Source organism: Chlorocebus sabaeus, chromosome 16 (genome assembly GCF_047675955.1).
Source record: "Chlorocebus sabaeus isolate Y175 chromosome 16, mChlSab1.0.hap1, whole genome shotgun sequence".
NCBI classification, from domain to species: domain Eukaryota; kingdom Metazoa; phylum Chordata; class Mammalia; order Primates; family Cercopithecidae; genus Chlorocebus; species Chlorocebus sabaeus.
This window is the reverse complement of record NC_132919.1, coordinates 27609771-27636168: the sequence shown is the minus strand read 5'-3', so window position 1 is coordinate 27636168 and position 26398 is coordinate 27609771. Positions and strand designations below refer to the sequence as shown.

Genomic DNA, 26398 nt, shown 5'->3' with positions numbered 1-26398 from the left:
TAAGTGCTTTGCCCAGGCTCACATAACAATGACAATATCCATGACAACAAACTTTTTTACCACTTTACACCACATACGTATCCATAAATACACAACAAAACAAAAACAAACTAAAAATAGCAACAATAAGACCAGAACAAAAACAGGGACTAAAATGATACTTTTACAGATAGAGTGCTTCCAACAGCAATAGCCCCTTTCCCCATCCTATACATTCAATGTCAGCATCCCCGCCTGACTATAAACCTCACTGAACAAATATATCATCTGCACAATCATCCTTATATCCCCTACTCCTAAAATAAGGCTACATACACACACACACACACACACACACACACACACACCGTCTCACAATAATGTTACAGATACTTGGAAAAGAGAACAAAGAATGAAACACATTTCAAAAGAAGAAATCCCATGACTTCATAACCTTTTAAGTGAATATAGTTGAGAAAACAGATTAAACAAATCAAAAATAATCCCAAAGTTTCTAATTTAGAAGACTTAGGGTTAGCAGAAATAAAAATATATGTCCATAAAAAAGCCTATATACAAATATTGCTAGCAATCTTATTCATAATAGCCAAAAACTGGAAATAATTCAATTATCAATCAACAAGTGAACAGATAAACAGTGATATATCCAAACCCTGGACTATTACTAAGCAACAAAAAGAAATGACCTACTGAAACACACAACATAAATATCACAGCTATTATGCCAAGAGAAAGAAGCCAAACACAAAATTGCATACTGTATAATTCCATTTCTATGAAACTCTAGAAAAGACTAATCTCATTTACAGCAATAGAAATCACATCAGAGGCCTGGTGTGGTGGCTCATGCGTGTAAACCTAGCACCCTGGGAGGCTGAGGCAGGTGGACTGCCTGAGCTCAGGAGTTCACGACCAGCCTGGGCAACACAGTGAAACCCCGTTTCTACCAAAATACGAAAAATTAGCCAGGCATGGCACCATGTGCCTGTAATCCCAGCTACTTGGGAGGCTGAGGCAGGAGAATCGCTTGGACCCAGGAGGCAGAGGTTGCAGTGAGCAAAGACTGTGCTACTGCACTCCAACCTAGGTGACACAGTGAGACTCCATCTCCAAAAAAAAAAGAAGAAAGAAATCACATCAGTGGCTGCACAGCAATAAAACTGAAAAGAGACCGCAAAGGGGCCTAGGAAATTTAGGGGGAAAATAAAAATTACTCTATTATTAAAGTGACTGTTACAGCCACTGATCTGTATATTAAAAATTTGTGAAATTACTGCAAATAAATTATAGCTTGGTAAAACTGATTGAAAAAACGTTATGGGCCAGGCACAGTGGCTCATGCCTGTAATCTCAACAGTTTGGGAGGCCGAGGCAGGCAGATCACTTGAGGTCAGGAGTTTGAGACCTGCCTGGGCAACATGGTGAAACCCCATCTCTACAAAAATTAGCCAGGTGTGGTAATAAGCACTCTTGTAGTCCCAGCTACTTGGGAGGCTGAGGTGAGAGGACAGCTTGAGCCCCGGAGACAGATGTTGGGGTGAGCTGAGATTGCGTCACTGCACTCCAGCCTGGGGGACACAGCAAGATCCTGTGTCAAAAACAAAACACAACAAACCAAAAAAAAACCTTATGGCCAGGTGCAGTGGCACACACCTGTAATACCGCCACTTTGGGAGGCTGAGGCAGGAGTATCACTTGAGCTCAGGAGTTTGAGACCAGCCTAGGCAATACGGCAAGGCTAGGGAAGGATCAAGTCTGACTCATTTCTGTATCCTGGCACAGTATCTAGAAAATCTCTACAAAAAATCAAAACGTTAGTCAGGAATGAATGGCAGCAAGCTCCTGCAGTCCCAGCTATTTGGGAGGCTGAGGCAGGAGGATCACTTAAGCCCAAGAGTTCGAGGCTGCAGCACATGCCACTGCACTCCAGCAGCCTGGGTGACAGAGCTAGACTCTACCTCAGAAACAAAACGAAGCAAAACATGTTATTAACATTGAAATAGGTAGGTAAACAAGGGGAACCTTTTGCAAAAGATTAAGAAGATGAGTTCAATTTAGATATGTTCACCCCAATGTGTCTTCTAAAAGAGTAAGATACCTCAGTTGGACATTGTGGCTCACGCCTGTAATCCCAGCACTTTGGGAGGCCAAGGCAGGCGGATTGCTTGAGCCCAGGAGTTCAAAACCAGCCTGGGGAACATGATGAAACCCCATCTCTACAAAAAATACAAAAATTAGCCAAGTGTAATGGTGAGCACCTGTAGTCCCAGGTACTAGGGAGGCTGAGGTGGGAGGATCACCTGAATTTGGGGAGGTCAAGGTTGTAGTGAGTCATGATCGTGCCCCTGCACTCCAGCCTGGGCGACAGTGAGATTCTGTCTCAAAGAAACATAGAAATAAAAATAAAAATAAAAAAAGATTATCTCAGTCAGGCAATTGGGTATAAAGGATGGAGTTGGGGAGGAAGCAGGAAGAGAGAGAGACAGAAAAGCACTGTGTTGAGAGACACCTACTATTAAAAGCAGTCAGAAAGAACAACCAGTAAAATACAAATTTTAAGAAGAAAGACAGTCAGACATGGTGTCTCATGCCTGTAATCCCAGCACTTTGGGAGGCCAAAGCAGAAGAATGGCTTAAGGCCAGGAGTTCAAGACCAGCCTGCACAACACAGCAAGTCCTCATTCCTATATGTGCCTGTAGTCAGTCCTAGTTCCTCAGGAGGCTGAGATGGGAAGATCACTTGAGCCCAGCAGTTCAAGGCTGAAGTGAGCTATGATGGCACCACTACTCTCCTGACTGGGCAAAGGAGCAAGACCCTGTATCTAAAAAAAGAAAGAACTGTAAGAGGTACTAGGAATGTCTCTATCTTGTTCTTAGTGGTGGTTACATGAACATATACATCTGTAAAAATTCAAGAGGCTTACACTTCATATTTATGCACTTTGCTGCATTAATTATACCTCAATTAAACAGTTTAAAAAAAAGAAAAATGGCTAAGCATGGTAGCTCACACCTGTAATGCCAGCACCTTGGGAGGCTAAGGTGTGAGGATCACTTGAGCGCAGGAGTTCAAGACCAGCCTAGGTAACATGGAGAAACCCTGTCGCTACAAAAATTAGCTGGCCATGGCGGTATATGCCAGTTGTCTCCCAGCTACTCAGTTGGGGGGCTGGGGGTGGGTAGTGGACTCCTGTGGTCTCAGCTACTTGGGAACCTGAGGTGGGAGGGCTGCTTGAGCCAGGGAGGTCAAGCAAGGCTACAGTGAGCCATGACTGTGCCACTGCACTCCAGCCTAGGCAAAACAGTGAGATCATGTCTTGAAAAAGAAAAAAGAAAAGAAAAAAGATATGGCCCAAAAGTACCTTTTTGGCTTCATTTTGCCAGACATCCATTCCAAATCACATAAATAACCTATAGCCACAAATGATCAGTTATCACCCTCTTCAATATTGATCATTCATGTTCTCAGGTATATAATACCCTTTGCACTTTTATTTTTTTTCAAGACTCATATAAAATCTCACTCCCTCAGGAATCACTACTCCTAAACACCCCTTAACTCTACCTGTATAACAGCTAAATAAATCGTTCTCAATTGGGTGATTTTGCTCCCTAGGGGACATTTGGTAATAACTGAAACATTTTTTGATCATCACAACGGGGGTGATGCTACTGGCATCTAATGGGTAAAAGCTAGTGATGATGCAAAATATCCTATAACGCATAGCACAGATCCCCACACAATGAATTATCCTAGCCAAAATGTCAATACTACCACAGTTGGGAAACCCTGCATTACACTATTGTATGTATTTACTTGCAAGCCTGTATCCCTACTAAACTACAAAATGGGAGGGATCAATTCTTACTCTTTGCTGTATACTGGCACAGTATCTAGAAAATAACACATCAAAAAAATTATTAATAAATACAGATGTGTCATTACTGAACCTATTTTAATAACCACACTGCCTAGAATGCTGCACTCAAAAAATACAAAAATACGTGTGTCATTGCTGAATCTTACTTTGATATGAAAGCTACATAACTTACTGGCTACACTTACTGGTGGTCTTTTTTTTTTCTGAGATGGAGTCTCGCTCTGTCTCCCAGGCTGGAGTACAAAGGTTCGATCTCGGCTCACTGCAAACTCCGCCTCCCAGGTTCAAGCAATTCTCCTACCTCCGCCTCCTGAATGGCTGGGATTACAGGTGAGAGCCACCACACCCAGCTAATTTTTGCATTTTTAGTAGAGACGGGGTTTCGCCATATTGGCCAGGCTGGTCTCAAACTCCTGACCTCAGGTGATCTACCCACCTCAGCCTCCCAAAATGCTGGGATTACAGGCATGAGCCACCACGCCTGGCCTAAACTTGTAGTCTTTAAAAGCAAATTCCATCAATCACTATTCTGACTTGGTGTTTTCATAGTACATACCAACAAATTACAAATTATAACTATGTGAGTATCTCAAAAGAGTATTAAATTGAAATTGATTTCCAAATTTACTGCAGCATGAGTAAACCAACTGGCTTAATGACTGTGTTCCAAAAGGATTTTTAAAAGGACACTGTTTTGTCAGGGCATGGTGGCTCACGCCTGCAATCCCAGCACTCTGTAATCCCAGCACTGTGTAATACACAGGCCAAGGCGGGTGTATCACCTGAGATCACGAGTTTGAGACCAGCCTGACCAACATGGTGAAACCCTATATCTACTAAACATACATACACACACACACACACACACACACACACAAATAAGCTGGGCCTGGTGGCACATGTCCGTAATCTCAGCTACTTGGGAGGCTGAGGCAGGAGAATCGCTTGAACCTGGGAGATGGAGTTTGTGGAGAGCCAAGATCATGTCATTGCACTCCAGCCTGGGCAACAAGAGCGAAACTCCATCTCAAAAAAAAGGACACTGTTTCAAAAATTTTTTGAACACATCTCATAGTGCCATTTGAATAAAATCGAGTAAAATAATGGATACTAAAATCCAGGCTATCATTTCACCTAACTTTAATCTAATAAAATTTATGTTAAAATACAGAATGGTAGTGTACTTTAACATATTGTCAAAAAATTAAACAGTTTTTACTTACCTATTTATTTATTTAGACACAGGGTCTCACTGTTGCCCAAGCTGGAATGCAGTAGCACTATCATGACTCACTGCAACTCCATCCTTCTAGGTTCCAGCAATCCTCCTGCCTCAGCGTCCTGAGTAGCTGGGACCACAGGCACATGCAACCATACTTGGCTAATTTTTTATTTTTAGTAGAGATGAGGCCTTACTATGTTGCCCAGGCTGATCTTGAATCCCTGGGCTCAAGCGATCCCCTTGTCTCAGCCTCCCAAAGTGCTGGGATTACAGGCAGAAGATACCATACCCAGCCGAAAGTTTTTATATCATAATTATTTTACTTATTTTAGCAAATATTTCAGGCCAGGTGTGGTGGCTCATGCCTGTAATCCTGGCATGTTGGAAGATTGAGCTGGGTGGATCACTTGAGTCCAACAATCCAAGACCAGCCTGGGCAACATGGTGAAGCCCTGTCTCTACTAAAAAACAAAAAATTAGCTGGGTGTGGTAGCACAGGCCTGTGGCTACTTGTGGGGCTGAGGCAGGAGGATCACCTGAGCCCAGGAGATCAAGGATGCAGTGAGCTGTGATCCTACCACTGCACTCCAGTCTGGAGTCTTACAACAGGTTCTTACAAGAGTAGGACCCTGTCTCAAAAACAAAACAAAACAAAAAAATCTCCCTCCCACACACAGAGAAATATTTCATATCTCAACACTGTTTTATTTTTTACATGCCCAGCCAACTTTTTCATTCTTGATTAAAGATTAATGGCATTAGTTTACAGAACTAGACATTCATACATAAAACACAAAAATACTTTGCCACTACCTAAACTGAAAATAAAATGATCTTTAAATTACTCCATTTTCAAATTATTTGTTCTTTTCTAGAGAATTAAAAAGTCATTATCTCTAATAACTACATGTCAAAGTAAAGAATCTAGGCCAGGCATGGTGACTCACACCTGTAATCCCAGCACTTTGGGAGGCTGAGATATGAGGACTGCTTCAGTGCAGGAGGTCAGGGCTACAGTGAGCTGTGATTGTGCCACTACACTCCAGCCTGGGAGACACAGCAAGACCCTGTCTCAAAAGAAACACAAAAAACAATCTGAAAGTGAGCACATTATATTGCTCCTCTGGGACTCAGAACTCTATTCTAGTAAATAAAACCAACTGAAATACCATACTCCTATCATGTAATGAGCCCTATAAAACACCATCATCATCTACCATTTAAGCAGTAGGAGATTACTTAAATACTATATATTAAATAAAACAACATATACCATACAAAGTTTTTGTACAACAATGAAGAACAAAGTTTCCTCACCAAGTACAGTCAAGGATATGGATGCTTTTGGCAAAGAGACAAAGCTTTTCCAATTTTCAGTAACACTAAATTCCCCAAGTCTAAAAACAGAAAAACCTTGACCTTGTTTAGTAATGCTGTTCATCAACTTCTTCTGAAACCTCTTTCTCAGTCTCATGGGAATAAATTGTAACAAATCAATCCAAAATACAAACTAGAAGTTTATAACTACTATCATGAGTGAATTAAAAACATCAACTAAAACATAAATATAATGGTTAGATGTAACACATTGCAGCACGCTGATTTTTTTTTTTTTTTTTTTTTTTGAGACAGAATCTTGCCCTGCCACCCAGGCTAGAGTACAATGGCATGATCTCAGCTCACTGCAACCTCCACCTTCCAGGTTCAAGCGATTCTCTTGCCTCAGCCTCCCTAGTAGCTGGGATTGCAGGTGCCTGCCTGCCACCACGCACAGCTAATTTTTTTTTTTTTTTGAGAATAAGTCTCACTCTGTCTTGATCTCTTGACCTTGTGATCTGCCCACCTCGCCCTCCATTCTAGGATTACAGGCGTAAGCCACCGTGTCGGGCCTAATTTTTTTGTATTTTTAGTAGAAACAGGGTTTCAGCATGTTGGCCAGGCTGGTTTTGAACTCCTGACCTCAAGTGATCCACCCACCTCGGCCTCCCAAAGTGCTAGGATTACAGACGTGAGCCATCACGCGCGGCCTGGTATTTTTTAAGTATGCTTTACATACTTAATTAGTCACATAGTAATTTTATGAACAGACATATTTCAATTCAATTAAATTAAATCTATATATGTCCCGAAATAAAATAAAAATAAAAGATATTTTCTTAATATCCTCCAAATAAAGAGTTTTCAGCCAGGCACGGTGGCTCACACCTATAATCCCAGCACTTTGGGAGGCTGAGGCAGGCAGACTGCTTGAGCTCAGGAGTTCGAGACGAGAGTTGGCAATGTCACAAAACCTCATCACTACAAAAAATACAAAAAAATTAGTCAGGTATGGTGGCGCATGCCTGCAGTCCCAGCTACTTGGTAGGCTGAGGTGAAAGGTCACCGGCCCAGGAAGTCGAGGTTGCAGTGAGCCATGATTGTGCCACTGAACTCTAGCATAGGGAAGGGGAGTGAGATCATCTTAAAAAAATAAACAGATAAAAAATAAAAAGTCTTCTGTTTTAAAAATTCTGCAATTCATGAGAAACTGCACTCACACATAGGGTGTGACATTAGATATCTGATAACACATGTTCCTTAATACAAAAACCTCAGAAGTTACCATGATTACCCAAAACTACTGGTACCCTGCCCAGGATCTTTTAGGCAAAGTCCTTGCTATCTCCCAAGCTTTGAAACCCACGAAAGGTAAATATACCCAATATGACCACTAAATGGACTACAGATGAATCAGTAGAGATTGAAGGAGAGTTGTTGAAAGAAAAAGGAAAAAGCAAAAATTGAAACAAGCACACTTCAGAGACAGAAGATTAGAAGTAAAACGGATGAGGTAAAAAAAGAAATTTTAGGCCAGGCACAGTGGCTCACGCTTATAATTCCAGCACTTTGGGAGGCCAAACAGTGGCCTCCCACAGTTATAACAGTATAACCAGGTACCCAGAACATATAAAGATGTGGCAAACTGCTGAGCGCAGTAGCTTACACCTGTAATACAAGCACTTTGGGAGGCCAAGGCAAGAGGATCACTTAAGCTCAGGAATTTGAGACCATCCTGGACAACATAGCGAGACCCTGTCTATACAAAAAAGTTTTTTCAAAAATTAGCCAGGTGTGGTGGTGCACACCTGTAGTCCCAGTTACTTAGGAGGCTGAGGTGGGAGGATCCTTTGAGCCAGGAGGTAGAGGCCGCAGTGAGCTATGATCACACCACTGCATTCCAGCCTAGGCAACAGAGCAAGACCCTGGCATCAAAAAAAAAGAGGCAAACAAAAGTTTCCCATAATAATGTTTACCCTTACTTTATGCACCATACTGACACTCCCCATCACTTTTTAGAACTGTTATTGTGACTCACTAAATTGAATTTACAAGCCATTAATGGATCACAAACTAAAGTTTGAAAGCACTGGCTTAGAGGAACTAAAAATAATAGGAAAGTCCTTGTCTTTCTATGAATATCTAGCTTGAGAAAACTATTCAGAAGGTGGAATTCTCCCAGGGCTGATATACTGTCTTATCTGGCACAAAATAATCACTTAAAGTTTGTTGAATTAATAGATTTTGGAATGTAAGGCACTTTCAAGGTAAGGACACACCTACAAAAGATACCTAAATAAAACCACTTAGAAGAACATGGGTACTCTGAATCCCTTCAAAGCCAGGGATGGTAAAAAAAGCTCCAGAAGGTAGAAGAGGGATACCAAATTTTTCTTAAATAAACAAATTAAGTACTGGAAAAGAAATTTTTTTTTTGGTTTTTTTGGTTTTTTTTTTTTTGAGATGGGAGTTTTGCTCTTGTCTCCCAGGCTGGAGCGCAATGGCATGATCTCGCCTCACTGAAAACCTCCACCTGGTTCAAGTGATTCTCCTGCCTTAGCCTCCCAAGTAGCTGGGATTACAGGTGCCTGCTACCACACCCAGCTAATTTCTGTGTTTTTAGTAGAGATGGGGTTTCATCACATTGGCCAGGATGGTCTCGAACTCCTGACCTCAAGCAATCCGCCCGCCTCAGCCTCCCAAAGTGCTGGGATTACAGGCCTGAGTCACCACACTCAGCCTGAAACGTCATTTCTTAAGACAAGCTTTATATCCAACAAAGGAAAAAGAAAACCTGTGATAAATTAAAAACTCCCATCAAAGGTGGGCACAGTGGCTCCTGTCTATATCTCACCACTTTGGGAGACCAAGGCAGAAGGATCACTTAAGCTCAGAAGATTAAGACCAACCTGGGCAACATAGTGAGACCTCGTCTGTACTAAAAATAAAAAAACATTAGCCAGGTGTGGCGGTATACGCCTGTAGTCCTAGCTGCTGAGGTGGCTGAGGTGAGAGGATCACTAAGTCCAGAAGATTGAGGTTGTAGTGAACTTTGATTTCACCACTGCACTCCAACCTGAGTGATAGAGTGAGAATCTATCCCAAAGATGGAAAAAAAAATCCCATTGAGTACTACATAGTAGTTCATTATAGGTGCAAAAAGTTACTAAGCTACATTGATATTCTAACTATTTCTTTCAAAAATATATGTCAGACTCCAAATACATAAATATCGCCGGGCGCAGTGGCTCAGGCCTTTGGGCTCATGCACTTTGGGAGGCCGAGGCAGGCAGATCACGAAGTCAGGAGATCGAGACCATCCTGGCTAACACGGTGAAACCCCGTCTCTACTAAAAATACAAAAAACTTAGCCGGGCATGGTGGCAGGTGCCTGTAGTCCCAGCTACTTGGGAGGCCGAGGCAGGAGAATGGCATGAACCGAGGAGGTGGAGGTTGCAGTAAGCCGAGATCACGCCACTGCGCTCCATCCTGGGCGACAGAGAGAGGCTCCGTCTCAAATAAATAAATAAATAAAAATAAAAATAAATCCAATATCAAATCAAAATTATATAATGCAACTCATCCTTAAATATTAGACTCTCCCCAGCACTTTGGGAGGCTGAGGCAAGTGGAACCACTTGAGCTCAGGAGTTTGATACCAGGCCAGGCAACATGGCAAAATCCCATCTCTACAAAAATTAGCCAGGCGGTGGCATTTGCCTGTAGTCCTAGCTACTTGGGAGCAAAGGTGGGTGGATCACTTGAGCCGGGGAGGAGGTCAAGGCAGCAGTCAGCCAAGATCGTGCCACTGCACTCCAGCTTGGGTGACAGGAGTGAGACCCTGTCTTAAAAAAAAAAAAAAAGAAAAAAGAAAAGAACATTCTCTTTATGTACTAATAAACATTTATATTAGGCAGCAAATGTGTGATAGCCAACAATTTATTGAGTGTTAGCATGTATCAGGCAGTAAGTTAAGTACTTTGCAAGCATTATCCTATTTAAACAACCCAGTATATACTATCTTCACATTAAAGGGTGCGGTGGCTCACACCCGCCTGTAATCCTAGCACCTTGGGAGGCCAAGGCAGGTGGATCACCTGAGGTCAGGAGTTAGGAGTTCAAGACTAGGCTGGCCAACATGGCAAAACCCTGTCTCTACTAAAAATACAAAAACTTTAGCCAGGTGTGGTGGCACACACCTGTAATCTGAGCTACTCAAGAGGCTGAGGTAGGAGAATCATTTGAACCCGGGAGGCGGAGGTTGCAGTGAGCGGAGATCATGCCATTGCACTCCAGCCTGTGCAACAAGAGCAAAACTCCATCTCAAAAAAAAGAAAAGAAAAGAAAAGCTGGGCGCAGTGGCTCATATCTGTAATCCCAACACTTTGGGAGGCCAAGGCAGGCGGATCACCTGAGGTCACAAGTTCATGACCAGCCTGACCCACATGGAGAAACCCCAACTATACTAAAAATACAAAAAATTAGCTGGGCATGGTGGCGCATACCTGCAATCCCAGCTACTTGGGAGGCTGAGGCAGAATTGCTTGAACCTGGGAGGTGGAGGTTGCAGTGAGCGAGATCATGACATTGCACTCCAGCCTGGGCAACAAGAGCAAAACTCCGTCTCAAGGGGAGGGGAGGGGAGGGGAGCGGGGAGGGGGAAGGGGAGGGGAAGGGAGGGGCAAGGGGAGGGAAGGGGAGAGGGGAGGGGAGGTGGGAAGGGAGGGGAGGGGAGGGGAGGGAGGGGGAGGGGAGGGGGGAGGGGGAGGGGAGAGGGGGGAGGGGGAGGGGAGGGGAGAGGGGAGGAAGGGGAGGGGAAGGGGAGAGGGGAGGGGAGGGGGGAAGGGAGGGAGGGGAGGGGAGGGGGGAGAGGAAGGGAGGGGGAGGGGGAAGGGAGGGAGGGGAGGGGAGGGGGGAAGGGAGGGAGGGGAGGGGGAGGGGGAAGGGAGGGGGGAAGGGAGGGAGGGGAGGGGAGGCGGGAAGGGAGGGGGAAAGGGAGGGAGGGGAGGGGAGGGGGAAGGGAGGGGGGAAGGGAGGGAGGGGAGGGGAGGGGAGGGAGGTAAAACATAAATAGTTAGATAAAGAAGTTACCACAGGCCTGGCACTGTGGCTCATGCCTGTAATCCCAGCTCTTTGGGAGGCTGAGGAGGGAGGACTGCCTGAGCCCCCATGAGTTTGAGACCAGGTTGGGCAACATAGAGACCCCGTTTCTAGAAAGAAACTTTAAAATAAGCCAGGCATGGTGGCACAGGCCTGTAGGCTCAGCTACTCATGGCTTGAGCCCAGGAGGTAGAGGTTGCTGTGGGCTATGACTGTGCCACTGCACTCCCACCTGGGTAACACAGCAAGACCCCATCTCAAAAAACACAAACAAACAAAAAAAACCCGAAAAAGTTACACATTTACACTAGTAAATGGTGACATATATATTTTTGGGGGGGAGAGGGGGATGGAATCTCACTCTTGCCCAGGCTGGAGTGCAGTGGCAAGATCTCGGCTCATTGCATCCTCCGCCTGCTGAGTTCAAGCAATTCTCCTGCCTCAACCTCCTGAGTAGCTGAGACTACAGGTATGTGCCACCATCCCCGGTTCATTTTTTGTATTTTTAGTAGAGACGGGGCTTCACCATGCTGGCCAGGCTGGTCTCGAACTCCTGACCTCGTGATCTGCCCGCCTTGGCCTCCCAAAGTGCTAGGATTACAGGTGTGAGCCACCACGCCCGGTCAACATTAATATATAGTAAGCGCCAATTTTATTATTAATAGCTGCAAACCAGAAAGTTTTGTTCCATCCTATTATTTGATTAACATTTCTCAGAAACTAAACTTTGAATGTCTTTCTAAATGTTGCAGTAATTCGTCTACTTTTAAACCTGCATAAAACTATCTGATCGAATAATTTTATCAAAAGGAAAAATTAGCCCCTTCTCAGCTTTAAAGATAAATTAGATGGTAATTAAGTGTCATTATATTTAAATAATAACCTACAGCATAACGGTCACTGGCATTTTTAGGAGGCTGTAGCATATCTATTATGCAAGGCACTTAATAATTTATACTTTTACCTACTTTATTTACATGCCAGGTACTTACCATTTTAAAAACTCTTCCAACTTTTATAGGACACTTAATTTTGTCATCAAAAAGGTACAGCCTTAGATTGTATTTTAGAACAAAAAGTCTGCTTCTGGCACAAATAGAATAGACTGATACAGAAATAACTGTTACCAAATGATGACAGAAACATCCCAATTGAAAATAAATAATTGTTGCGGCCAGGCGCGGTGGTTCATGCCTGTAATCCCAACACTTTGGGAGGCCGAGATGGGCGGATCACGAGGTCAGGAGATCGAGACCATTCCGGCTAACACAGTGAAACCCCGTCTCTACTAAAAATATTAAAAAAATTAGCCGGGCGTGGTGGCAGGCGCCTGTAGTCCCAGCTACTCGGGAGGCTGAGGCAGGAGAATGGCGTGAACCCGGGAGGCGGAGCTTGCAGTGAGCTGAGATCAGGCCACTGCACTCCAGCCTGGATGACAGAGCGAGACTCCGTCTCAAAAAAAAAAAAAAAAAGAAAAAAAGAAAAAGAAAATAATTGTTGCTAGTCCCTCCACACAACTTTTTAATTCATGTAGATTTTTAGAAGGTATGAGACATCTTTAATGAAATTAAACATCAATTTTTAATTACTAAAAACTAAAATACTTTAACAATGGAATATAATGGAATGAACTAATACAGGTTGTATCCTCTCACATTTTATAATAGGAAAACCTGAAGAATAATTTTTAAAATCCAGCCATTAGTAATAAGTACAGAAGTCAGGCCGGGTGCAGTGGTTCATGTCTGTAATCCCAGCACTTTGGGAGGCCAAGGGAGTTCAAGACCAGCCTGGGCAACATGGCAAAACCCCATCTCTACAGAGAAAAAAAAAAAAAAAAAAAAAAGATTAGCCAGACATGGTGGCATGTACCTGATGTACCTGTAGTGCCAGCTACTTGGGAGGCTGATGTGAGAGGAGCACTTGAACCCGGGAGGCTGAGGCTGCAATAAGCTGTGATTACCCTATTGCACTCCAACCTGGGTGACACAGCAAAAACCCTGTCTCAAATTTAAAAAAAAAAAAAAGTCCACATACCTAAAGGTAAGTGAGCATATGTTGGTACTCTGCTTAATGAACTTCTCAATTTTATGCAAAACTTTACTAGAGAAATAACACTTTTTTATTTGTTTCATTTTGTTTTGAGATGGAGTCTCGTTCTGTCGCCCAGACTGTCAGGCAGTGGCACAATCTCAGCTCACTGCAATCTCCACCTCCCGGGTTCAAGTGATTCTCCTGCCTCAGCCTCCCCAGTAACTGGGGTTACAGGCACCCTCCACCATGCAGAGCTAATTTGTTTAATTTTTGTACAGACAGGGTTTCACCATGTTGGCCAGGCTGGTTTTGAACTCCTGACCTCAGGTGATCTGCCTACCCTGGCCTCCCAAAGTGCTGGAATTACAGGCTTGAGCCACCACGCCGGCTTCTGTCTTGTTTTTAGACAGTCTCACTCTGTCGCCTAGGCTAGAGTGCAGTGGCATGATCACAACTCACTGTGGCCTCCATCTTCTGGGCTCAATCAATCCTTCCACCTCAGCCTCCCAGGCAGTTACAACAATCATGCACCATCACACCCCATAATATTTTTTTATTTTTTGGAGACAGGGTCTCACTATGTTGCCCAGGCTGGCCTCAAACTCCTCGGCTCAAGTGATCCTCCTGCCTCAGCCCCCAGCATGCTGGGATTATAGGCATAAACCACCACACCTAGTCCCTGTTAATTAAAAAAAAATTTTTTGGCCGGGCGCGGTGGCTCAAGCCTGTAATCCCAGCACTTTGGGAGGCCGAGACGGGCGGATCATGAGGTCAGGAGATCGAGACCATCCTAGCTAACACGGTGAAACCCTGTCTCTACTAAAAATACAAAAAATTAGCTGGGCGAGGTGGCGGGCGCCTATAGTCCCAGCTACTTGGGAGGCTGAGGCAGGAGAATGGTGTGAACCCAGGAGGCGGAGCTTACAGTGAGCTGAGATCTGGCCACTGTACTCCAGCCTGGGCGGCAGAGCGAGACTCCATCTCAAAAAATAAATAAATAAATAAATAAATAAATAAATTTTTTTTTTTTTATAGAGACAGGGTCATGCTATGTTGCCCAGGCTGCTCTTGAACTCCTGGCCTCAAGCAATCCTCCCACCTCAGCCTTCCAAAGTGCTAGGATTACAGGCCTGAGTCACTTCGCCCAGCCCAGAAATACTTTTTTAAAGAGATTTGTTCATATATGATCCTCATCTAAACATCAGCCCTCAACTAATATGTACCAAAAATGCTCATTTATAAAAGATTAAATTAGTATGAGTGCAATTAGTTGTTATAATAAAGACCACTGAAAACAAAACAGAGATACAAATAAAAAAATTAAGTGATTTTAATATACAAATAAGCCAAATGCAAAACACAGAATTTATTTCCAGGTGAAAGACATGAAAGACAGATTAATCTCAACTCTAATTTCAAAGCCAACAATTGACCCCTAGGTAACTTCTGGATTTACTAAATATTCATGTCTACTAAGAACTGGCAAATTATTAAAATAAATCATACTCATGGTTAGTTATGAGCATCCAGTCTTTCTAGTATCCTGTTAACTAATGAGTTGTTTTCTTATTGTTAAAATGGCATCGTAACAGGGGCCCAAATATCATATATATACCTTGTTATACAGAAAGCTTATTTTATATCACCACCCATTCAATTACCTGCCATATCCGCACTTCTCCCAAAATCGACATTATAAAAAATACAATAATTATTTTCTATTCAGTGCACTCACATTTTTGATCCTGTACATTGCTGTATTTCTTTAAAACCTCTCAGAGTTTAAATTTGTTTGCGATACTATCCTTTAGTTTAGAAGCAATGTTTTGTTACTGTCAAGATAATCTTAAGACTATTAAAAGCCTTTAAATTCAGCTGATTCTCAGAAATTCTTCCACCTATAAAACATGAGAATTATAACCAAATTAACAAATCAGATATCAGAATGCCAAAAATTAAGTCATTAAAAGAGAATCCAGTGAAAGAGCCAGTTGTGAAAGAACAGGAAGTGATTTACACTGCCATTTTGTAGATGAACTATTTAGAAACATAAGAAGTGCCATACTAATCTGGAATCAACTCAGACTAACAGCTCTCAGCATTTTCTTTCTGACAGTGGCATCAGAGGTCATCTGAAATAACCCTCAGGCAATTTTTCCTTAATAATGTATTTAATTGATCATGAACATACTTTTTCTACTTTTAGGCAACATTCCTACCAGCTCTGAAAAAGAGTTTTTTTTGTTTTTGTTTTTCAGTTGTCCTAAAGAGTACTCCTTAATTACAGCATGCTGAAATATAGCAAGTAAATAGTTAACCTACACCCTGTGTAAATCCTTTAAGTTTTGTAGCCTCTATTGATAAATCCTCTCTGCCTACAACTTTCCAAGGTAAAAGCAGTCACTCTTTACTGAGCAGTATGCTTTGATCAACACATGCTAGTATATATGAATTAATTATCAACAAGCCATAATACGGAGAATTAGACTTTCTGGCATAATTTGCCATAATGGAGAAAACTCTACGTATCAACAACATGTAGCTTTGTCCCATGAAATAAATACTCAAATGAATAGTGTTATTTCACTTCAATGAATTGAGATGACCATTAAAAGGCAATAAAGAAAGCAAAGAGAATTCCATCTTCTGAGGAAAAAAAATAATAAAATTTATTTAACATACCATGTCTCCTACATCAAAATCATGATATAAAATGACAGAAACTAAGTTAGTGCCTGGCCCTACTACTAACATCTTTAAATCCCTATCTTAAAACAGGTTTCAAAATGCAACGAACACACCAAAAAAGCTCTATTGGACAACATTTAATGACAACATAAAATGCAGATGGCATTTGGAAATATTTAAAAATAAGTCACTAAGTAGAGCTGAAAACACTAAATACACCAAAGACAACTCATTATCTGTACACATTTTAGTCTTCTTCTTCACTTTGGGAAAAAATAATTTAATTCTACTAATAGTCATATGTGGAATATTTTAAAATCACATCACCAGTATTTACTAAACACTTAAAAAGAAAAAAATGTATCATCAGTACATGGAGACTTGAAAACTACTCTGGTCACAAAACGCACTTGGCAGCACATTTCCAGAATGTTTAAATTTTTATTTATTTCTACTCAACTAAGAACAAAACCAACAAGTACTACTGTAAATCAGATAAGATGATCTGCTTTCAGACAAATATGATAGGTAGCAAAAGAAGTGAAAAAAATGACTGACTACAGAAAATAGATCACAGAATAATTAGGCAGATTAATAAGAACAAAGCAACAGCTGCAGAAAGGTTTGTAACCCAACCATTTTCAAAAAATTCCAATTTCAATATTATACAAAACAGTATTAACCCTAAAAATTCGCAGCTTAGGGAGAAATGCCCATCAGACAGGCTGTCTGTATGTAATAATTGTTAATAATTTTTTTTTCTTTTTTTGGGACAGAGTCTCGCTCTGTCGCCCAGGCTGGAGTGCAGTGGCACCATCTCGCCCCACTGCAACCTCCGCCTGCCGGGTTCAAGCGATTCTCCTGCCTCAGCCTCCCGAGTAGCTGGGACTAAAGGCGCCCGCCACCACGCCCGGCTAATTTTTTGTATTTTTAGTAGAGACGGGTTTTCACAGTGTTATGGTATCGATCTCCTGACCTCGTGATCCGCCCGCCTTGGCCTCCCAAAGTGCTGGGATTACAGGCGTGAGCCACCGCGCCTGGCCAATAATTATTCATGAACTACAAAAGTCATATAAAAAGAAAAGGGAAATGAGGATGAGGAGGTACAAAATTATTTTATTGAATTCTAACTAAAACCCAACCTGCTCACAAAAAAATGTCAACTCAGATATCTCTCAAAAAGAGAGACACCAAAACTGTTCTAACAGAAGAGGAGTCCCTCTCGAGAGGCCGTATCCTCCAACAATAACACCAGGAGCAGATACACTTCCAATGGACAGATCTCAGGGGAAGAGTATTAAAACGGTACTGTCATCGATTTAAAACCAAAGGAAAAAGAGTAACCTTTTAAAGGGAAGCGCCATTACTTCCCTCTCCTGCTCCCCCTCCCTTCTGTGTATACATGAGTCTGTGTATGAAGAAACTGCCTTGGACTTCTGCAGCATTGCAGTAGACTAGAGGATGGGGAAGGGGGAAGGGTAGGGGGAGAGAAACGCTTCCATCACCCCTACAGAAGAGGGGTATAGATTTCCTGTGCTAGGGGGTGGAATCCACCCAGCAAGCCACTCAGAGCAGTCTCCCTTCCCAAGAATACACAGACACTACAAAGGAGAAGGAGCGGGAGGAGCAGAGGCACCAGAGGGGAAAGGGACCTCGCGCCTTTAAACCGGGGTGCACATCAAGCCAGTCTCCCTGTGAGAGCCACACCTTCCTCGAAACATCCCCCTTCCAACACCCCTTCCGGTGACCCTCAGGAAAAAGGAATGGAATTGCTCTCGCCCCTTAAAACGGGAGGGCGCCCAGCTCACCAGCTTCTTCACCCCACCCACAGAATCACAGACCCTCCTTGTCTCCCTCCCCCACCCCACCCCCACATTCCGTCTTCCACACACAGGCCCGAGTGGGCCGAATTTCCCCGCCCCCCTCCATATCTCCCTTTCCCAAAGCAGAGGTGCCCTTACCCTTTCGCCGACAGGTCTGGGGCGGAGCAGGCAGGCGCAGCCCCCGGCAGCGCTCTGGTAGCCGCTACCCTGGAGGGTGAGGAGTGAGGAGGAGGAGGGGGCCCGGCGACAGACCGCCGCCCCCCCCCCCCACAAGAGCCCCAGCGAGCCGCCCAGCCCAAGCTCTGCAACAAGGGGCGGCGGGCGGGGGGGGGGGGGGCGAAGGGACTACCGGGGTCGAGGAGGCGCCCTTAGCGCTTGGGCTCAGTTAAGATGGCGCGGGGAAGTGCCAGGAGCCGTAGCCGCCGCTGCCGCCTCGGGGGAACCGGCCCGGGCCTCGGCCGCCTCTCCTCCTCACACAGCCGAGGCCCTCTCGGTCCCCCGCCGCGGCCCCTCGGCGGGCGGGCCCACGCGCAGCCCTCCGCCACCACCACCACCACCCCTGGGAAGGGGGCGCTCACAAAGGGAAGAGAGGCCGCGGGCCGGCCGGCGGACGGTGGGGCGGGGTCCCCCGGGGCCGGGAGGCCTCAGATGTTCTCGAGTGCCTAGTGCGCTCGGCCCGCGAAGGGCGCAGGGCGAGCGGGACCCCTCCTCTCTCCTCAGGCAGGCGGCGGCACCGACTCACTCTCTTTGCCACCCTCCCTCTCTCTCCCCGAGCCCTGAAGCCACAGAGCCCGGCCGCTGCCCAGGTTCCCCCCCTTTCCCCGACACCACTCCCCTCCTCCCGACCGTCAGCCCCGTCTCCGATCTCGCGAGATTTCCCGCCTGACAGGCCCGACCCTGCGCGAGACACGACTACATGCGCGCGCGCGCCCTCACAGGAGCGCGCAACGCTTGCTACTGGCAGAATTGTCCCGGTGGCCCGGAGTCCCAGCCTCTGTCCAGCATACCGTCACTGAGTTCAGGGAGCTTCTAATGCCAACTGGGAGTCAGGTGCACTCATTTCACCCCGGAGATCTGAAGAAGAGTTTATCTGCACTCCCTTTCCTTCCGGCTGCCCACCTCCAAAGCCCGCCACTGATCCTACGAATAAGTTTGCCCTGGAGTGTGGAATATCCCATTCCTGCACAACTTGGTTCGACACCCCCTCCCCCGTGGGATTCAGAGGTACACTGGGCAGCGCGATCAGTATGCAGTTGAGTTTTTGAGATTCTGATAGTTGATAGTAATTCTTGGAACGACAGTAAGACTTGGAAATACAGATCTAAGCCACCCTATATGTTGGTGATGGTAGAAAAGAGATAACTTCTTGAAAAGTGTCTGTGGGTTTAGTAAGTTGAGTAATGAGAAGTTTTGGAACAAGAGCAGCAAACAAACTAAAGACTCCAATGCAGAGAAGAAGTACAGTTTATATTCTTTTATCTCAAAACTTTTTTTTTTAAGGGAAAACCCCTTCAGTACTTATTCAGTAACACTAAAAGTACAGTCATAAAAAATCTTGGTTCTTCAAAGACAGAAACCACATGATTATCTCAATAGATGCAGAAAAGGCCTTTGACAAAATTCAACAGCCCTTCATGCTAAAAACTCGCAATAAATTCAGTATTGATGGAACGTATCTCAAAATAATAAGAGCTATTTATGACAAACCCACATCCAATATCATACTGAAAGGGCAAAAACTGGAAGCATTCCCTTTGAAAACTGGCACAAGACGGGGATGCCCTCTCTCACCACTCCTATTCAACATAGTGTTGAGAGTTCTGGCTAGGGCAATCAGGCAAGAGAAAAAAATAAACAGTATTCAGTTACAAAAAGAAGAAGTCAAATTGTCCTTGTTTGCAGATGACATGATTGTGTATTTAGAAAACCCCCTCATCTCAGCCCAAAATCTCCTTAAGTTGATAAGCAATTTCAGCAAAATCTCAGGATACAAAATCAATGTGCAAAAATCACAAGCATTCTTATACACTAATAACAGACAAACAGAGAGCCAAATCATGAATGAATTCCCATTCACAATAGCGTCAAAGAGAATAAAATACCTAGGAATCCAGCTTACAATGGACGTAAAGGCCCTATTCAAGGAGAACTACAAACCACTGCTCAGTGAAATAAAAGAGGACACAAACAAATGGAAGAACATACCATGCTCATGGATAGGAAGAATCAATATTGTGAAAATGGCCATACTGCCCAAGGTAATTTATAGATTCAATGCCATCCCCATCAAGCTACCAATGACTTTCTTCACAGAATTGGAAAAAACTGCTTTAAAGTACATACGGAACCAAAATAGACCCCACATTGCCAAGACAATCCTAAGTCAAAAGAACAAAGCTGGAGGCATCACACTACCTGACTTCAAACTATACTACAAGGCTATAGTAACCAAAACAGCATGGTACTGGTACCAAAACAGAGATATAGACCAATGGAACAGAACAGAGCCCTCAGAAATAATACTACGCATCTACAGCCATCTGATCTTTGACAAACCTGAGAAAAACAAGAAATGGGGAAAGGATTCCCTATTTAATAAATGGTGCTGGGAAAATTGGCTAGCCGTAAGTAGAAAGCTGAAATTGGATCCTTTCCTTACTCCTTATACGAAAATTAATTCAAGATGGATTAGAGACTTAAATGTTAGACCTAAAACCATAAAAACCCTAGAAGAAAACCTAGGTAATACCATTCAGGACATAGGCATGGGCAAGGACTTCATGTCTAAAACATCAAAAGCAACAGCAACAAAAGCCAAAATTGACAAATGGGATCTAATTAAACTAAAGAGCTTCTGCACAGCAAAAGAAACTACCATCAGAGTGAACAGGCAACCTACAGAATGGGAGAACATTTTTGCAATCTACTCATCTGACAAAGGGCTAATATCCAGAACCTACAAAGAAAAACAAATTTACAAGAAAAAAACAACCCCATCAAAAAGTGGGCAAAGGATATGAACAGACGTTTCTCAAAAGAAGACATTTATTCAGCCAACAGACTCATGAAAAAATGCTCATCATCACTGGCCATCAGAGAAATGCAAATCAAAACCACAATGAGATACCATCTCACACCAGTTAGAATGGCAATCATTAGGCCGGGCGCGGTGGCTCAAGCCTGTAATCCCAGCACTTTGGGAGGCCGAGGCGGGCGGATCACGAGGTCAGGAGATCGAGACCATCCTGGCTAACACAGTGAAACCCCGTCTCTACTAAAAATACAAGAAAATTAGCTGGGCGCAGTGGCAGGCGCCTGTAGTCCCAGCTACCTGGGAGGCTGAGGCAGGAGAATGGCGTAAACCCGGGAGGCGGAGCTTGCAGTGAGCCGAGATCCGGCCACTGCACTTCAGCCTGGGGCACAGAGCAAGACTCCGTCTCAAAAAAAAAAAAAAAAAAAAAGAATGGCAATCATTAAAAAGTCAGGAAACAACAAGTGCTGGAGAGGATGTGGAGAAATAGGAACACTTTTACACTGTTGGTGGGATTGTAAACTAGTTCAACCATTGTGGAAAACAGTGTGGCGATTCCTCAAGGATCTAGAACTAGAAGTACCATATGACCCAGCCATCCCATTACTGGGTATATACCCAAAGGATTATAAATCATGCTGCTATAAAGACACATGCACACGTATGTTTATTGTGGCACTATTGACAATAGCAAAGACTTGGAATCAACTCAAATGTCCATCAGTGACAGACTGGATTAAGAAAATGTGGCACATATACACCATGGAATACAATGCAATACTATGCAGCCATAAAAAAGGATGAGTTCATGTCCTTTGTAGGGACATGGATGCTGCTGGAAACCATCATTCTCAGCAAACTATCGCAAGAACAGAAAACCAAATACCACATATTCTCACTCATAGGTGGGAATTTAACAATGAGATCACTTAGACATGGGAAGGGGAACATCACACACCGGGGCCTATTGTGGGGAGGGGGGAGAGGGGAGGGATGGCATTGGGAATTATACCTGATGTAAATGACAAGTTGATGGGTGCTGACGAGTTGATGGGTGCAGCACACCAACAGGGCACATGTATACATATGTAACAAACCTGCACGTTCTGCACATGTACCCTAGAACTTAAAGTATAACATAAATAAATAAATGTATTAAAAAAGAAAAGAAAAGAAAAAGAAAAAAAAGCAGGTCACTTGCATGTACTTTACAATTATCAGACCCAAAAGGGGGAATCTTGTTCGAATAAGAATTAGGACCTGATGAGAAGTAAAGGTATTAAAAGAATAATCACTCTGGAAAAAAAAAAAAAAATCTTGGTTCTTTAACCAACAAAACGACTGAAATAAATAAACCTGTTATGTGAGTTTCGTGAATAAAAATTAACTCTGGGCCGGGTGTGGTGGCTCACGCCTGTAATTATAGCACTGTGGGAGGCTAAGATGGGCGGATCACCTGAGGTAAAAAGTTCGAGACCAGGCTGGCCATAGTAGATCTGTGCTCCAGGGAAGAAGCATGTTGATCAGGCCTAAGCAATCCATGTATACAGTGTATGTATGACCATCCTCCAGTCTCGCTCAGGGATGGGCCCATGATCCAATTAGAGCCAATGGGTGTAATAAGATTTTCTCTGGCTTTTTTTGGAAATAAATTTTCTTACTTTCTCCCGAAAATGTAATATATGTATTGAATTCTCGAAATGGAGTCCAGTGGTATGATCCTGGCTCACTGCAACCTCTCCTCCCAGGCTCAAACGATCCTCCTACCTCAGCTTCCCAAGTAACCGGGACTACAGGCATATGCCACCATACTGGCTAATTTTTGTGGTTTTTTGTAGAGATGGGTTTCGCCGTGTTGCCCAGACTGGTCTTGAACTCCTGGCCTCAAAGGATCTGCCTGCCTCAGCCTCCCAAAGTACTAGGATTACAGGTGTGAGCCACTGTGCCCAGCCTTTGATTTTTCAATGAGCAATAATCATACCTCGGATAAATCTCATTGGTTACAATACTGCCACTATGCAAAGTTTCTGAAATTTGATGATGATGATAATAACAAAAATAGTGAAATAGTTAACACTTACTGAGTGCTGATTATATGCCAGAGAGCGTTCTAAACACTCTACTTATTTACTCCTCACAATAACCATATTGGGTAGGTATAATTAATATTCCCTTTTAGAAACAGTGGAACTGGACCTGGTGCAGTGGCTCACACCTGTAATCCCAGCACTTTGGGAGGCTGAGGTGGGCAGATTACCTGAGGTCAGGAGTTCGAGACCAGCCTGGCCAACATGTTGAAAAAATTAGCCGGGCATGGTGACACACACCTGTAATCCCAGATACTCAGGAGGCTGAGGCAGGAGAATTGCTTGAGCCAAGGAGATGGAGGTTGCAGTGAGAGGAGATAGTGCCACTGCACTCCAGCCCGGCCAACAGAGTGAGACTCTGTCAAAAAAAAAAAAAAAAGAAAGGGAAAGAAAGAGAGAGAGAGTGGAACTGAGGCACAGAGAAGAATTTTGATTAACTTATCTAAGTTCTTATAGCCGGTTTGTGGTGAAGCCAGTTGTCAAACTCAGCTTTCACCCTGAGCCACTATATTGTCTTTTTTCTTTTCTTTTCTTTTCTTTCTTTCTTTCTTTCTTTTTTTTTTTTTTTTTTTTTTTTTTGAGACGGAGTCTTGCTCTGTCACCCAGGCTGGAGTGCAGTGGTGCGATCTCAGCTCACTGCAATCTCTGCCTCCCAGGTTCAAGCAATTCCTCTACCCCAGCCTCCTGGGTAGCTGGGACTACAGGCGTGCATCACTACGCCTGGCTAATTTTTGTAGTTTTAGTAGAGACAGGGAGTTTCACCATATTGGCCAGGCTGGTCTCGAACTCCTGACCTTGTGATCCGCCTGCCTTGGCCTCCCAAAGTGATGGGATTACAGGCATGAGCCACCATGCTCGGTCTATATTCTTTTTTTTTTTTGAGACGGAGTCTCACTCTGTTGCCTAGGCTGGAGTGCAGTGTCACGATCTTGGCTCACTGCAGCCTCCATCTCCCAGGTTCAAGCAATTCTCAGAGCCACTACATTCTATTTCCTTGAGAGAATATAAGGAGTGGAATTGCTATTTCCTTTTGCTGTGAAGCCCCAGAACAAAGGCAACTCAGTGGAAAACACATTCTGGAGATAAAACCAGATCACTGAAGACCTGGAACTAATTCTGTCTAAAGTCAGTCCTGACCCTGGAGTTTTTGGCATGCACGTGCCAAAACATTCCCATTTTTCTTAAGCTACGTTGGGTCTGGTTCTCTTTCGTTTGCAACCAAATAGTCCTCACACAGAACTGTTTATTTTTTGGCCTTTCCCACCAGGCTGTGATCTACACAAGCATATGAATGTTTGTCTTATTTATATCTATGTCCACAAACTTAGCATAATGTACATAATGACATTCAACAAATGTTTGCTATCAGTTCAATAATTCTGCAAACATTTTCTCCTATGTGTCAGAAATTGGGTTAGGTGTGGGAGATGTCAAGAAGAGTGACTGAAAGCTGTTTGCCTGGAGTGTATGGAAGAATAGCTGCTGCAAAGGTTAGTGTAATCAAGAACTCTAGGAAAAGATGTACACACATGCTAGAGTTCTCTGGAGATTACTGTCACTTTGGTGCTATGTACCTGGCTGATGGGTATTTCTAGAGTCTTATACATGTCAGTTGTTTTCAGGATTGTCTAAGGTTCTAAGAATGTGTGGAGGTCACCTGCTTCCCAAACTGATGTACATACCAGTTATAGCTGGTCCTGCCATGTAAATTATGTATTTTCTGCTATGCTTCTCTGTGTCTCTTCACTCCCAAAAGTGTATACTGTAAAATGAATATGCCCTACCCATGTCTCAGACTTATGGTGAAGATCCTGTCTGGATATGAAAGTTCTGTTGTATCCAGGTGATAACTGCTTTCTTTCACCAGATCACAAGTGCTAATATATTCTACTGTAGCTAGCATCCCCACAAAAAACATATCAGTTAGCCTCACTAGCAGTTCCATTCCACTTGTAGTGAACATCTGTTGTTCTTGTCTGTCCCAAATTTCTCCCTCTTCTTCTGGCAAAAAGTACCCTATGGCTGGGTGTGGTGGTTCACACTTGCAATCCCAGGACTTTGGGAGGCTGAGGTAGGTAGATCACTTGAGCTCAGGAGTTTGAGACCAGCCTGGTCAACACAGGGAAACCCCGTCTCCACAAAAATTACAAAAATTAACTGGGTGTGCTCGTATGCACCTATAGTCCCAGATACTAGGGAGGCTGAGGTGGGAAAATCACTTGAGTCTGGGAGTTTGAGGCTGCAGTGAGCCCTGTTTACACCACTGCACTCGAAGCTGGGTGACAAAGTGAGACCCTGTCTCAAAAAACACCATTTTTTTTTTAAAGTACTCTACAGTTCTTAGAGAAGTTTCCTCTCCATTGTTCTGTGGAGTTCTTGTGGGGTTATTACTCTGGGTCTCTTGCTACAGATGAGCACACCATCACAGCGTGGGCAACCAAAATAGCTCACCCCTTGGTGAAGCAACTGGGCCAGGGAAGGGCACATGACACAGAGCCCAAGCTGGACCACTCAGAGATGTTCATTTGGATTTTATATACTGCTTTGTGAGAGTGAGAAGTTTTGATTTGCCTTTGGGCTCATAAACTGGGATGATGTAAATCTAGACTTTCTATGGAAGTTCTTCCCATGCAGACCCCATCTCCCTCATCCAGCATCCCTCTGTTGCATAAAATAAACTACCAAGATGCAAGCTTTCCTCCGTATGATCTATGTGAAACCTGCTTAAATTGCTTATAGAAGCATGTCTATGGTTCATAAGCTCCAAGTTCTGATCTCATCCTCACAAAGTTTCAAATGCCTTCAAATTCTACATTTACAATATTCTAACCTTTCTGTGTTGAGTAAATTTACGAAGAGGAAAAATAAAGGGCAAGTTTCATGATAACCATTTTCATGGTGCCATATGATAACTGGGCCAGACCTCTGTCCCTTCTTCAGGGGTTTCTGAGCAGCGAGTAGGAGAGAGCAGGTTATGTAGGAGAGGTCTCCGCAGTGAGTAGGAGAGAGCTGGTTATGTAGGAGAGGTTGTTTAAAACCTGAACTTTGAGACACTCACTGTCTCTAGTGGGTATAATACAACATACCATTAAAAGAAGCATTTGTTTTGTTTTTGGTTTTTTTTATACAGAGTCTCACTCTATTGCCCAAGCTGGAGTGCAGTGGCACAATCTCGGCTCACCACAACCTTTGCCTCTCGGGTTCAAGCAGTTCTC

The 26398-nt window shown here is 43.7% G+C and overlaps 1 protein-coding gene and 1 pseudogene across 1 annotated transcript in view; both read right to left on the bottom strand.

Annotated features, from left to right (window-relative positions):
- Positions 1-18888, bottom strand: part of TAOK1 (TAO kinase 1) — a 169684-nt gene extending 150796 nt beyond the window's left edge. The window contains exons 1-2 of the mRNA XM_073004795.1: positions 18644-18888; positions 18204-18272 (exon numbers count right to left, since the gene is read on the bottom strand). The gene's annotated coding sequence lies outside the window, so the exon portion shown is untranslated. The remainder of the gene's footprint in view (positions 1-18203; positions 18273-18643) is intronic.
- A 4110-nt stretch (positions 18889-22998) lies between these two features.
- Positions 22999-23122, bottom strand: LOC119621982 (U4 spliceosomal RNA; annotated as a pseudogene).
- Positions 23123-26398: the final 3276 nt, after the last annotated feature.